We start from the raw sequence: 12661 nt of genomic DNA on the forward strand, positions 1-12661 counted from the left end.
TAAAAGTTCAACATTGTATAAGGAAGACCAAAGAAGAAGGATGTATTTAAATATTGTGCTGGGCTAAGAATATTGAAAATACAGTAGACTGCCAAAGAGCAAACAGAGCTATCTGGGAAGAAGTAGAGCCAGAATGCTCCTTAGAGGCAAGGATGGCAAGACTTTGTGTCGTATATTTGGGACTTTCCAGGAGAGGCCAATTCCTGGAAAAGGTCATCATATTTGCTAAAGTTGAGAGACAGCAAAATGGAGGAAGACCCTCGACAAGATGAAGTGACGCACCGTCTGAAACAATGAGTTCAAACACAATGCTGACTGCGAGCCAGGTGCGGGACATGGGGTGTGCTTCCGTGTGTTGTACAGAGGGTCGCTCTGAGGTGGAACTGATTCAATGGCATTGAACAACAACATTTAAGACAGTTTCAAAGAGAACAGCTATCATTGTTAAATAGATTACTATTTATAAAAAAATAGATGACTTTTATGTTTCAATGCATCCTAAAAACGGAAGAAATTTTTTCTACAATTTCAATAGCATCCAAATAAAATCTGTAAAGAGTTTTATCTAACAAGTACTATAGAATTGTGTTAGAAATATAATTCTAGATGAGAAAACATCAAAAGATCTTATAGTTCATTTTAAGGATATATAAAATGCATTTGGTCAGAATATTAGATCCTGGCTAATTATGCTTGTTTTTTGTGAATTATTTCTATATTTTTCTAAAAACACCTGAAAATATTGAAGCAAGTGCAATTTAGCAACACCTTGATGGTTTAGCACTGATCATTTTTTCTCTTGTATGTAATCAAGGAAAGGCTTGCTTGAATTTATTTTCTTTTCCCAACAATGGAAGAAACAATTATCTCTAATGATTGAGATTATCATTTAAGTGTATGCTGCAATAATGTAGGTACTGCATACTGATCACAAAAGAAACACATCTAACAATTATATTAACCTTAATTCACACATAAATGTTCCTGAAACAAAACAGTGAAGATTTAAACAGTAGAAAATGCAGACACTACACAAAATTCTTCCAGGAGGAGTTAAAATTAATAGCGTACATATAAAGACTAGATTCTAGGAAATAAGGCTACTGAATAGAAGGCAATGGGAAATATTTTCTTATTATATGTAGAGAAACTTAATCACTGGAAAATAGTGAAGACAGCTGGTTGCACATCAATAGTAATAGAAACAGAGGAACTTTATGAGGCTTTATGGTTAGTTCTACGTTTCCAAGAGTCTCAATCAGGAGCTACGTTTAGAGGTTAAAGCAAATTCACTGATAGTGATCACATCATAGATTCAAGTATAACTACAATGACTGGACGGTGCTACATTCTTTTGTACATAGGATTGCTGGGTTGTTGTTATTGTTAGGTGCCATCATCTCAGTTCCAAACCATGATGTCCACTATGCACACAGAAGCACACAAAGGCCACTATTCGCATCAGAACCACATTCTTCCAAGTCTTGTGAGATCTCTCAATTATTCCTTTGATTTGAGCCTTGTTGAAACCCTGGGTCATTCCATCTGCCTGAGGTCCTTCTGCTTTTTCACTGCCACTCTACCTAGCATGACACCTTCACTCATCTAAAGTCTACAAAATGAAGTCGCCTCATTTTGGTCTCAAAGGAGCACTCTGGCCATACTTCTTCCAGGACAGATTTGTTTGTCCTTCTGTTAGTCCATGGAACTTACAATATTCTTTTCCAGCTCCACAATTCACACTCAGTGACTCTTCTTCCAACTTGTTTATTCAAGATCCAACTTCCAAATGTATATGAGGTGACTGAAAATAGTAGGGGTTGGGTCAGACCCACCTGAGTCCTCAAAGTAAATCCCTTGCTTTTCAATGCTTAAGAGGACTTCTGCAATAGATTTACCTAATGTAACTCATCTTTTGATCTCTTGATGTTACTTCCATGAGCATTGATTGTGTATATAAGCAGACAAAGTCCTTGACAATTTCAATATTTTCTCCACTGAACATGATATTACTTATTAGTCCAGTTGTGAGAATTTTAGCTTTCTTTACATTGAAGTGTAATCCATATTGAAGGCTGCAATCCTTGACATTCAACAGCAACTGCTTCAAGTCCACTCAATTTTCGACAAACAAGGTTATGTCATCTGAATATTGAAGGATTTAATAAGCTTTCCTTAAATCCGAAGACCACACTTCATATAATCCAGTTTCTCTGATTATTTGCTCAGCACACAGATTGAATAAGTATAGTTAGATGATGCAACTGTGATGTACAATTATCCTGATATTAAACAGTACATTTTTCCATTGTTCTGTTTTCACAACTGCCTTTCGATCAAAGTACAAGTTCTGCATGAACACAATTACATAATCAGAAATTCCTATTTTATCTAGGTTAACCATAGTTTGTTATGTACACAGTGGAATGCCTTGGCACAGTCAATAAAACACAAATAGATATCTTTATGGTATTGTCTGTTTCAACCAAGGTTCATCTGGTATTATCATTTCAACTAAGGTTTCAACCAAGGTTATCTGGTATCTCTTGTTCCATGTCTTCTAAACCCAGCCTAAACCTCTGGCAGTTCCCTGTCAATGTACCCCTGCAATCGTTGGATGAGATTCAGGAAATTTTTTCTGCATTTGCTATCAATGATATTGTATTCTAATGTGCACATTCTGTTGGGTCACCTCTCTTTGGAATAGGTACAAATATGGATCACTCCCATGGATGAGAGAGTGCTTCCTTTGCCTCATCAGCTTGCTGAGACATTTAAATTGGCATTCCATCTATTCCTAGAGCCTTGTTTAGATTGATGTTTGCAGTGTAACTTTAACTTCTCTCTTCAGCACCATTGATTCATGATCATACGCTACTTTCTGAAATGATGGAATATCGCTTAGTTCTTTTTGGTACAGTGACTCTATATTTTTCCCATCTTCATTGATGCTTCCTGCATCATTCAGTCTTTCCCCCATAGGCTATTTCAGTACTGCAACTGGAGGCCTAGATTTTTTTCTTAGGTTCTTTCTGTTCAAGATATGCTGAGTACACGTATGTTTTCCCTTTTGGTTTTTTATTTTAAATCGTTTTATTAGGGCCTCATATTACTCCTATCACAATCCATACATACATCAATTGTACATTCATTGCCCTCATCATTCTCAAAACATTTGCTCTCCACTTAAGCCCCTGGCATCAGGTCCTCATTTTTCCCCTCCCTCCCCACTCCCCACTCCCTCATGAACCCTTGATAATTTATAAATTATTATTTTGTCATATCTTGCCCTGTCTGATATCTCCCTTCACCCACTTTTCTGTTGTCCATCCCCCAGGGAGGAGGTTGCATGTAGATCCTTGTAATCGGTTCCCTCTTTCCAACCCACCCTCCCTCTAGCCTCCCAGTATCGCCACTCACGCCACTGATCCTGAAAGGATCATCCATCCTGGATTCCCTGTTTCCAGTTCCTATCTATACCAGTGTACATCCTCTGGTCTAACCAGACTTGCAAGGTAGAATTCGTGTCATGATAGTGGGGGGGCGGGGGGTGCAGAGGAAGCAGTTAGGAACTAGAGGAAAGTTGCATTCTTCATCGTTGCTATATTGCACCCTGACTGGCTCATCTCCTCCCCGAGACCCCTCTGCAAGGGGATCTCCAGTGGCCTACAAATGGGCTTTGGGTCTCCACTACGCACTCCCCCTATCATTCACTATGGTAAGATTTTTTTGTTCTGATGATGCCTTATACCTGATCCCTTCGACATCTCATGATCGCACAGGCTAGTGTGCTTCTTCCATGTGGGCTTTTTTGTTTCTGAGCTAGATGGCCACTTGTTTACCTTCCAACCTTTAAGACCCTAGACGATCTACCCTTTGATAGCCGGGCACCATCAGCTTTCTTCGCCACATTTGCTTATGCACCCATTTGTCTTCAGTGATTGTATCATGGATGTGAGCACACAATGATATGATTTTTTGTTCTTTGGTGCCTGATAACTGATCCCTTGGGCACCTCGTGATCACAAAGGCTGATGTGTTCTTCCATGTGGGCTTTGTTGCTTCTGAGCTAGATGGCCGCTCGTTTACTTTCCAGCTTTTAAGACCCCAGATGCTATATCTTTTGATAGCTGAGCACCATCAGGTTTCTTCACCACATTTGCTTATTCACCCACTTTGTCTTCAGCGGTTGTGTCGGGAAGGTGAGCATCATGGAATGGCAATTTAATAGAAGAAGGTATTCTTGCATTGAGGGAGTACATGAGTAGAGACCCAATGTCCTTATGCTACCTTAATACTAAACCTATAAATGTAGGCTCATAGATCTATTTCCCCATCCTCATATAAATATATTTGCATATGTACATGTCTTTATCTAGACCTCTATAAATGCCCTTTGCCTCTCAGCTCTTTCTTCTATTTCCCTTGACTTTCCTCCTGTCCCACTATCATGCTCAGTCCCCACCAGGGTTTCAGCAATTCCTCTTTGTTACATTACATTGATCATGCCCTACCAGGCTTCCCACACCCACCTCACCACCAATTTGGATCACTTGTTTTTACCTTGTCCCTGGGTTTGTTAACACCACCACCCCCATCCCATGTCCCCCCGGAACTGTCGGTCCCATTGTTTTCTCCTTCAGATTGTTCATCCAGCCTATCTTATTTAGACAGACCTGCGGAGATAATAACATGCACGAAAACAAGACAGAGCAAAGCCAAGCAACAATATACAACAAAACAACAACAAACCACTGACAAAGAATAAAACAAAACACAACAAGAAAGAAAAGCTTGTGGTTAGTTCAAGGGCCATTTATTGGCCTTTAGGAGTGTTTTCCAGTCCAGTTTGTTGGGGCACTACGCCCTGGCCCCAAAGTCCACCTTCAGCATTCCCTGGGGAACTTGCCACTCCATTCCCTTGCTGTTCCGTTGCACTCTCCCAGTGCTTTGCCTAGGTGTGGCGGGATCAGATCAGGCACAATTCCCACACTGTGTCTCCGGTGCTGTCCCCAGCAGGGCATGGGTCAGTGAAGGGCATCATGTCTCATAGTGGGGCTGGCCATGTGGTCCTCTCTGTGGACTGGCTGCTCTAATCAGGAACATTGTCCTCAAGGTCTGGTGGGACAGAATGTGTTCCACTCTCTCCTACTCCCCCATCATCTGCTCCTGTGTGTTCCAATCAGATATGTCCCTCTCCTGGAGCTGTGGATTCAGTGCCATCCTTTGAAATAAATTCTTCTGAGGGGAGGGGTAGGCATCCACTTAGTATTTGAGACTGGGGCCGGCCCCCTAGACCTCTCCACTGGTTCCAGACTCTGTGCCGTAATGTTGAATTCACACCTAGGGGCACTGGGTTGAAGTCTGGTCTCTCTTTCCCTGTGAAGATATAAACAATACCCTCCCCTTGGGTGGGTTAGCGCCTCATGCCCCAGCTACCCATTTTTTCCTAATTTTCATCATTTTTTTCCCTTCCGCATCTCCTCCCCAGTTGTCTACCATGTGCATCCCAGCATTTGATATGGTCCCTGCCATACTACCCGGTCCTCACTCCAAGAATGCTTGCTTTTCTAATTCTAGGTTTTTGCAAATTTCATTATAATATTTAGATTTGTCTTCTCAAGATTCCCTTTGAAAATTTCTACTCAGCTCTTTGACTTCATCATTTCTTCCATTTTCTTTAGCTACTCTAAATCATTGCTGATGTCTGAGGGACCTTGGGTTAAAGCAAAGAATACCAGAAATATGCTTGCTTGTGTTTTATTAACTATGCAAAAGCATTGGACTGTATGGACCACAAGAAACTATGAGTAACCTTGAGAAAAAAATGGGAATTCCAGAGAATTTCTTTGAGCTCATGAGGAACTCATACATGGATTAGAGGCAGTTGTGCAAATAGAACAGGGGTATATTGCATGTGTTAAAAATCAAGAAAGGTGTGAGTCAGGGTTGTATACTCTCACCATACTTGTTCAATCTGTATGTGGAGAAAATAATCAGAAAGGCAGAGTTATATGAAGAAGAATGAGGCATCAATATTGGAGGAAGGCTTATTAACAACCTGCAATATGCAGGTGATACAACCTTGCTTGCTGAAAGTGGGAACAACTTGAAGCACTTGCTGATAAATATCAATGATTGGAAATTTCAGTATGAATTGCAACTCAATGTAAATAAGACTAAAATCTTTACAATTGGCCCAACAGAGAACATCATGATAAATGGAGAAAAGTTTGAAGTTGTCAAGGTTTTGCCTTTCTTGGATCCATAATCAATGCTCTTGGAAACAAGTTAAGACAACAAATGAGTTTTATTGGGTAAATCTGCTGCCAAGATCTCTTTAGACTATTGATAAACAAGGATATTACTTTGAGGACTAAGATGCACCTGACCCAAACCATGGCATTTTACATTGCCTCATAAACATGTGAAAATTGGACATTGAATTAGCAAGACTGAAGAAGAATCAATGCATTTGAATGATGGTGCTGGACTTGAGAAGACTATTGATATTACCACGGACTGCCAAAAATACAAATCCATCTGTCTTGGAAGGACTACATCCAGAATGCTCCTTAGAGATAAAGATGTGAGATTTTGTCTCACATACTTTGGGCACACTGTCAGGAGAGGCCAATTGATGGACAACGACATCATTCTTGGTGAAGTAACTAGGCAGCATAAATGAAGAAGACTTTTGACAAAATGGATTGACATAGTGTCTACATTGATGGACTCAAACATAGGAGTATTGTGAGAAAGGCACAAGACCAGATGGTGTTCATTCTGCTGTGCATACAGTGGCTGTGAGTCAGAACCAATTCAATAGCACCTAACAACTTCTCAGTTGTGCCTACAGGCATGTCTCTCTCTCTAGCTCTCAGTTTCTTGACCCCTCAGCCCTATGGCCCCTCAACCTCTTCCCTGCTCAGATAAGTATCACTAAATCCTTTTAACACTACCTATAACTATTCAGAGGCATTCCACTCTACTAGCAAGTTTCGTTCTCAAAGGCATTCCGTTTTCTTGCTCTGTGGGCTTAAAGTCCACAATTGCATCTTTTGTGGATCTTGACATTCTTCTGCCTTCTTTCCCACCATTTCTCTTCCACTGCTTCCTAATGTCTACACTATCTCCAATGTGACAACTCTGTCTACTGGATCTAGGGCGTTTGGCACAGAGATCCCATGTCCAAAGGATATGTGCCAATCTTGAATCTTTTTTCTTCATGATAGGGAGGTTCCCACTTTTCACCTCTCAGATAGCTCATTTTAATCCTGGAAGAATAGTAAAATTAACGAATCATCTCATTAATGTTCCCGATGCCTTATTTGCATGGTAATACCACCATGATGGTGTTATATGTAGAATTTACATTATTAGTGAGACATCCAGTCTCATTGATAGGCCACAATAAGTCATATTTGCAAACTCCAACCAATCATTTGTGGAAGTCACCAAAAGTATGACTAAAATTCAAAAACTCACTGTCATGGAGTCAAAATTGCCCTTTAGTGACCCTACAGAACAGGGTAGAACTTTTCTTATGAGCTTTCAAAATGGTAAGTCTATATGGGATTAGAGAGCTCCATCTTTCTACCATGGAGATGATGGGTATTTCAAACGACTGACCTAGTGGTTAGCAGCCCAAAGCCTAACCACTATCCCAGCAGGCCTCCCAGCCTAGTCAGAGTTTAATAGGAGCCCTGGGAACACTGCTGGCATAGTGTTTATGCATTAGGCTACCAACTGCAAAGCCAACAGTTTGAAACCACCAGATGTTCCTTGGGAGAAAGATGGGTCTTTCTTTTCCTCTAAAAAGTTGTATATTCAGAAAGTCACAGGGGTAGCTCTACCCTGCCCTGTAGGGTCTCTATGGACTGGAATGGACTGATAGCTTGAGTTTGTATGTTTGAGCAGGGTTCTAGCAATAAATTCCCAGGGCAGCACTTCCAGGTAACAAAAAGGCACCTCGACGAAGAATCAATGACAGGCGCAGCATTACTTTGTGTATATCTCATCGAGTGGAAGACAAAAAGAGCTGCAAGTATTTGGAAAGAAAAATAAAAGACTTGGTGCCTGATTCTCCCCATGCTCGATAACAATTAAAGGAAAGAGATAGATAAATCAAAGATTTAGATCTGAAAAGACCAGAACGGTAAGAAAGGGATCAGATTTTGCAATAAGTATTAATTGCTGGTGATAAATGTTTGTTTAGTTTGGTTCAGCTTACATGTATAGGATTGGAATTTGTCCAAGAAGATATTCTCATTGGCAGCTGGTAAAGGAGCTGGAATGTAGGTACATGGGCTTGAATTAATGGTACTTAAATATATGATAATTGATGATTATTTGCTAAAAATTGTTCATAGCCATCTTTATTAGTCTAGGTACTTTGGAGAAACAAATCCACAGCAACTCATATATAAGAGAGAGTTTTATGTAAAGAAAAGGTGCATCAAGAAAACATCCCAACCCAATGCTGCCCAAGCCCACAATTCCAAGTACATAATTATGGTATGTATTTAAACATTTCAAATCTAGTAGCAGTTATGTATTTAAAACCTCAAAGATTGCAGGCAATGTCCTTATATATCTACATCCTCACAACAAACTCCAAATCTATACATTGTTATTAATCATAATTTTAGTATGAAGACACCATAAGAGAACTTGAAACTGGACCAATGTCAAATAAAAATAGGACATTAATATGGGCATTTTGAATACAGTCAAATCTCTTAGGCATACTACAATACTTAACTGCTGCAGTACACAATAAGCTTTAAGTATTCATTGATGAAAAATTAATTTTGTTAAAATTGATGGGTGGAATGAAAAGCCTCATTGAAATTACTTCTTCAAAGATTATCTAAAAAGAACTGTGAAAGTTTGTAATAGAATTAGCACACATAAAATCATAAAGTTTATGTTCTTCCAGAAAGAGGAAACACAGCAATTACTCAAAGCATGTGTTTATTAAAATAAAGTTATCTTAAGTAGTAGATAGGTAAATATTACCTATATTTATATGTAATTCTGTTCAATATCCTTTCTTATTGTATGTTTTAAAACACCAAAGGATTTACTCGTATTTAAAAGAGTAAAGCTTTTTTTTATTTTTAAGTTTTTTACTAGAGTGTAGGCAAATTTTCTTACTGCTTCCTAGAATTATTTTCTCAGAGCACCTTCAAATTTTGAACATAGTAATGTTTTCTTCATGAACAATGGGTATTATTGTCAGCCTATACAAATGGAAATAGGCTGCATAGCAGCAGCTATTTTATTTTATTTATTATTATTTTAAATTATTTTATTGAGGGCTTGTACAATTCTTATCACAATCCATACGTACAACCATTGTGTCAAGCACATATGTACATTTGTTGCCCTCATCATTCTCAAAACATTTGCCTTCCACTTTAGCCCTAACATCAGTTGCTCATTTTCCCCCTCCCTCCCCACTGCCCCCTCCCTCATGAACCCTTCATAATTCATAACTTATTATAGTTTTGTCATAAGTTACACTGTCCGACGTCTCCCCCTGCCCTCTTCTCTGCTGTCCATCCCCCAGGGAGGAGGCAATACTTAGATTCTTATAATCGGTTCCCCCTTTCCACCCCACATTCCCTCCACCCTCCAGGCATCGCCCCTCTCACCACTGGTCCTGAAGGAGTCATCTGTCCTGGATTCCCTGTTTCCAGTTGCTATCTGTACAATGTACATCCTCTGGTCTAGCCAGATTTGTAAGGTAGAATTGGGATCATGATAGTTGGGGGGAGGAAGCGTTTAAGAACTAGAGGAAAGCTATATGTTTCATCGTTGCTGCCACCAGCTATTTTAAAGTGGAGCCATGAATCTTCTGACGATGAGCTGTCCAACACACTCCCATGATTCTTAAAGTGACACTCGGGCATGTATTGTAATTACGTGCTCTAGAAAGCATTAAAAGATGTTCTTCAGAAACAAACACACAGTCATATTAAAGCTCCCTCTTTGCACTAATTGAAAACAACGTTCCACACATTTAATACCAAAGGAAATTCATTTGAAAGCATTCAGGGGTCCATATTATGGACCTACACTGAAGTACAAACATTTGAAACACACTCATCTACACACTGCAAAATGTAGTTATCACTTTTTTTTTCTTACAGGTCAGGCAAAACCATATACATTTTCTTTATTTTTTTGAACTATAAAAAGTCAAGACTTATCAGCCTTTTCTGTACATTCATATCATACAAATGTCTACCAGTCAAGTTTTATCAAAAAGTCAAATTGTGCCCAATTATGAACATTTTGTACACACATGACATTCTTTCTTAAGATATCTCTTAAAAGCTGCATTTAAAATCTTAGTACATTTTCAACTGTTGTTTGTTTTGTTAGAGGCTATCAGATAAATAGGTTCTGACTCATAGCAGTGCTTTGTACAACATGGCCACGTCCTCGAGTCTTCCTCACAGTTCTTGTCTTCTTGCAGCCCATTCTTGCTGTCACTGGGTCAATCCATCCTGGCAGTGGTCTTCCTCTGTTTGATTGCTCTTCCACTTTACTCATAATAGGGCATTTTCCCAGGGAAAGAAACCCTGTTGGCATAGTGGTTACACGTTGGGCTTTAATCGGCAAGATCAGCAGTTCAAAACCACCAGCTTGCTCCTCCCGAGAAAGACTGGGCTTCCTACTCCAATGAAAAGTTACAGAAACTCACAGGAGTAATTCTGCTCTATCCTAGGGAGTCAATTTGAATTATCATACACTCAATGGTAGTGTGTTTTGCTTTATTTTTTGGCTTGTTTGTTTGGTCTTTCCTGATTACATGTCCAAAATATGTTAGACTAAATCTCACCATCCTGGCTACTATGGAGTATTCTAGTTGTACTTCTTCCAAAACGGATCTATTTGTTCTTTTGGAAATCAATAATACTTTTAATATTCTTACCCAACACCATTATTCAAGTTCATCAATTTAATTTTAAAATTCTTTTTAAAAATTACACAGTCCTTGGTCACCCAGTTCATTCACTATAGGCTACTGGAACTTTAGACTTTTCTTTCAAGAACCATGACACCCTTCATGGGCCATATCAGAGGGACCCACTGAGTGAACTGGGCTTTTCCTCAAACTTACCTGTTCCCATTAGACTTAAGGCTAAAACTCCTTGGTGGGAAAAGAAGCACATGGCCTTTAGCCCAAGGGCATAGACCTGGTAGAACTACAATATACATGCTATTTTAATGCTCTCCTTGCTTCATTAGGACATGTGTTAATCTGGTAGGTGTGTCTCTGCTTTTGTGAATAAATGTTATTGCATGATTTGCCCAATCACCAATCCCAGGTGTTTCTGTGAATACTGTCCAGTTACTTATGAGTCTACTATGTGCAAGTCAACAATTCATATATTGTGGCTTATAGCTGGCCTGTACTTCTCTGGTTTCCTTTTCTCAGCAGTGTTTTAAATTCTTTACCATTGACTAAACTAAAGGCATGATAAATGCATAGTGCTTACACATTGGGCTGCTAACCATAAGGTCAGCGGTTTGACATCACCAGCCAGCTCCACAGGAGAAGAATAAGATTTTCTACTGACCCTAACAGGGGCAGTTCTACTCTGCTCTATAAGTCAGCTTTGGTTTGATATTACTAGAAGTGATCCCATAAGGGGATGATTGCTAATGTTCTGTAAACATAAAATGATAATGATGTTTCAGAGACATCAAGGGTGAATCAGACATATTTAAACCATAGATATACGAATGGATTTGGGGCTTGCACTTGGTTCATAGCCCCAATCTATGAATAATTCATTTTTATGCATGGCCTTGCTTCATTCTTGACTTCAAGAAGAGATCACTATAGATATGGGTGCTATAGAAAAATGTGGTGAAGAAACTAGATGATGACTGGCTATCAGAAAGAATAGTGTCTGGGACCGTAAAGGCATGCTTGCTGTGTGCAATCAGTCATCTAAGTGAAGCATCAACTAAGTCTGGATGGAAGAAGCACACCAACCAGTGTGATCCAAGGATTGAAAATAACATATTCCAAATCTAAAGGGGAGAATGACATGGGAGCTTAAATTGTGAATATCTGGTTTGCAGAAGACTATAGATGAGAGGAGAAGGTCAAAATCCATTTGTAGGATCCACACATAATTTTAGACTGGCGAATCCCCTCTGATCATAGTTGAAGGATGGGAATAGTCCTGTTATCAGAGAGAGCACATTGTAAAGTTGATTATTGCAGACATTGTTAGGTAAAAACATAGTGTCATGTCATTTTTATCTCCCTTTAGATCTATTTTAAGACTCAGTAAAAAAAAGTGAAGGGGAAATGCACACAGATTAAGCCTCTGGGGAATCCCCTGGGTCCATAGACCATGAATTTGAATAGCCTTTTTTACAGGCAGAATTCACTGGAAACGAATGTTGCAGGTGCAGTTAGGTTAAATTTTAGCACCCTGTCATTTGATCTTCCTCATGATTCATTTTAATTTGCTCTAGTTTTTAATATTTTCTCCTTTCTTTTCTTTAAATTTTTTATTCTTTTAAAAATTTATTATTAATTGGGATTTAATACATATATCATACCATTCCATAATTCAATCACATCAAGCAGAATTATGTGATTGCTATCACAATCAGTTTCCAAACATTC

The sequence above is a fragment of the Echinops telfairi genome, unplaced genomic scaffold (genome assembly GCF_000313985.2).
Source record: "Echinops telfairi isolate 266 unplaced genomic scaffold, ASM31398v2 ScPeMD7_6;HRSCAF=24_1, whole genome shotgun sequence".
NCBI classification, from domain to species: Eukaryota; Metazoa; Chordata; class Mammalia; order Afrosoricida; family Tenrecidae; genus Echinops; species Echinops telfairi.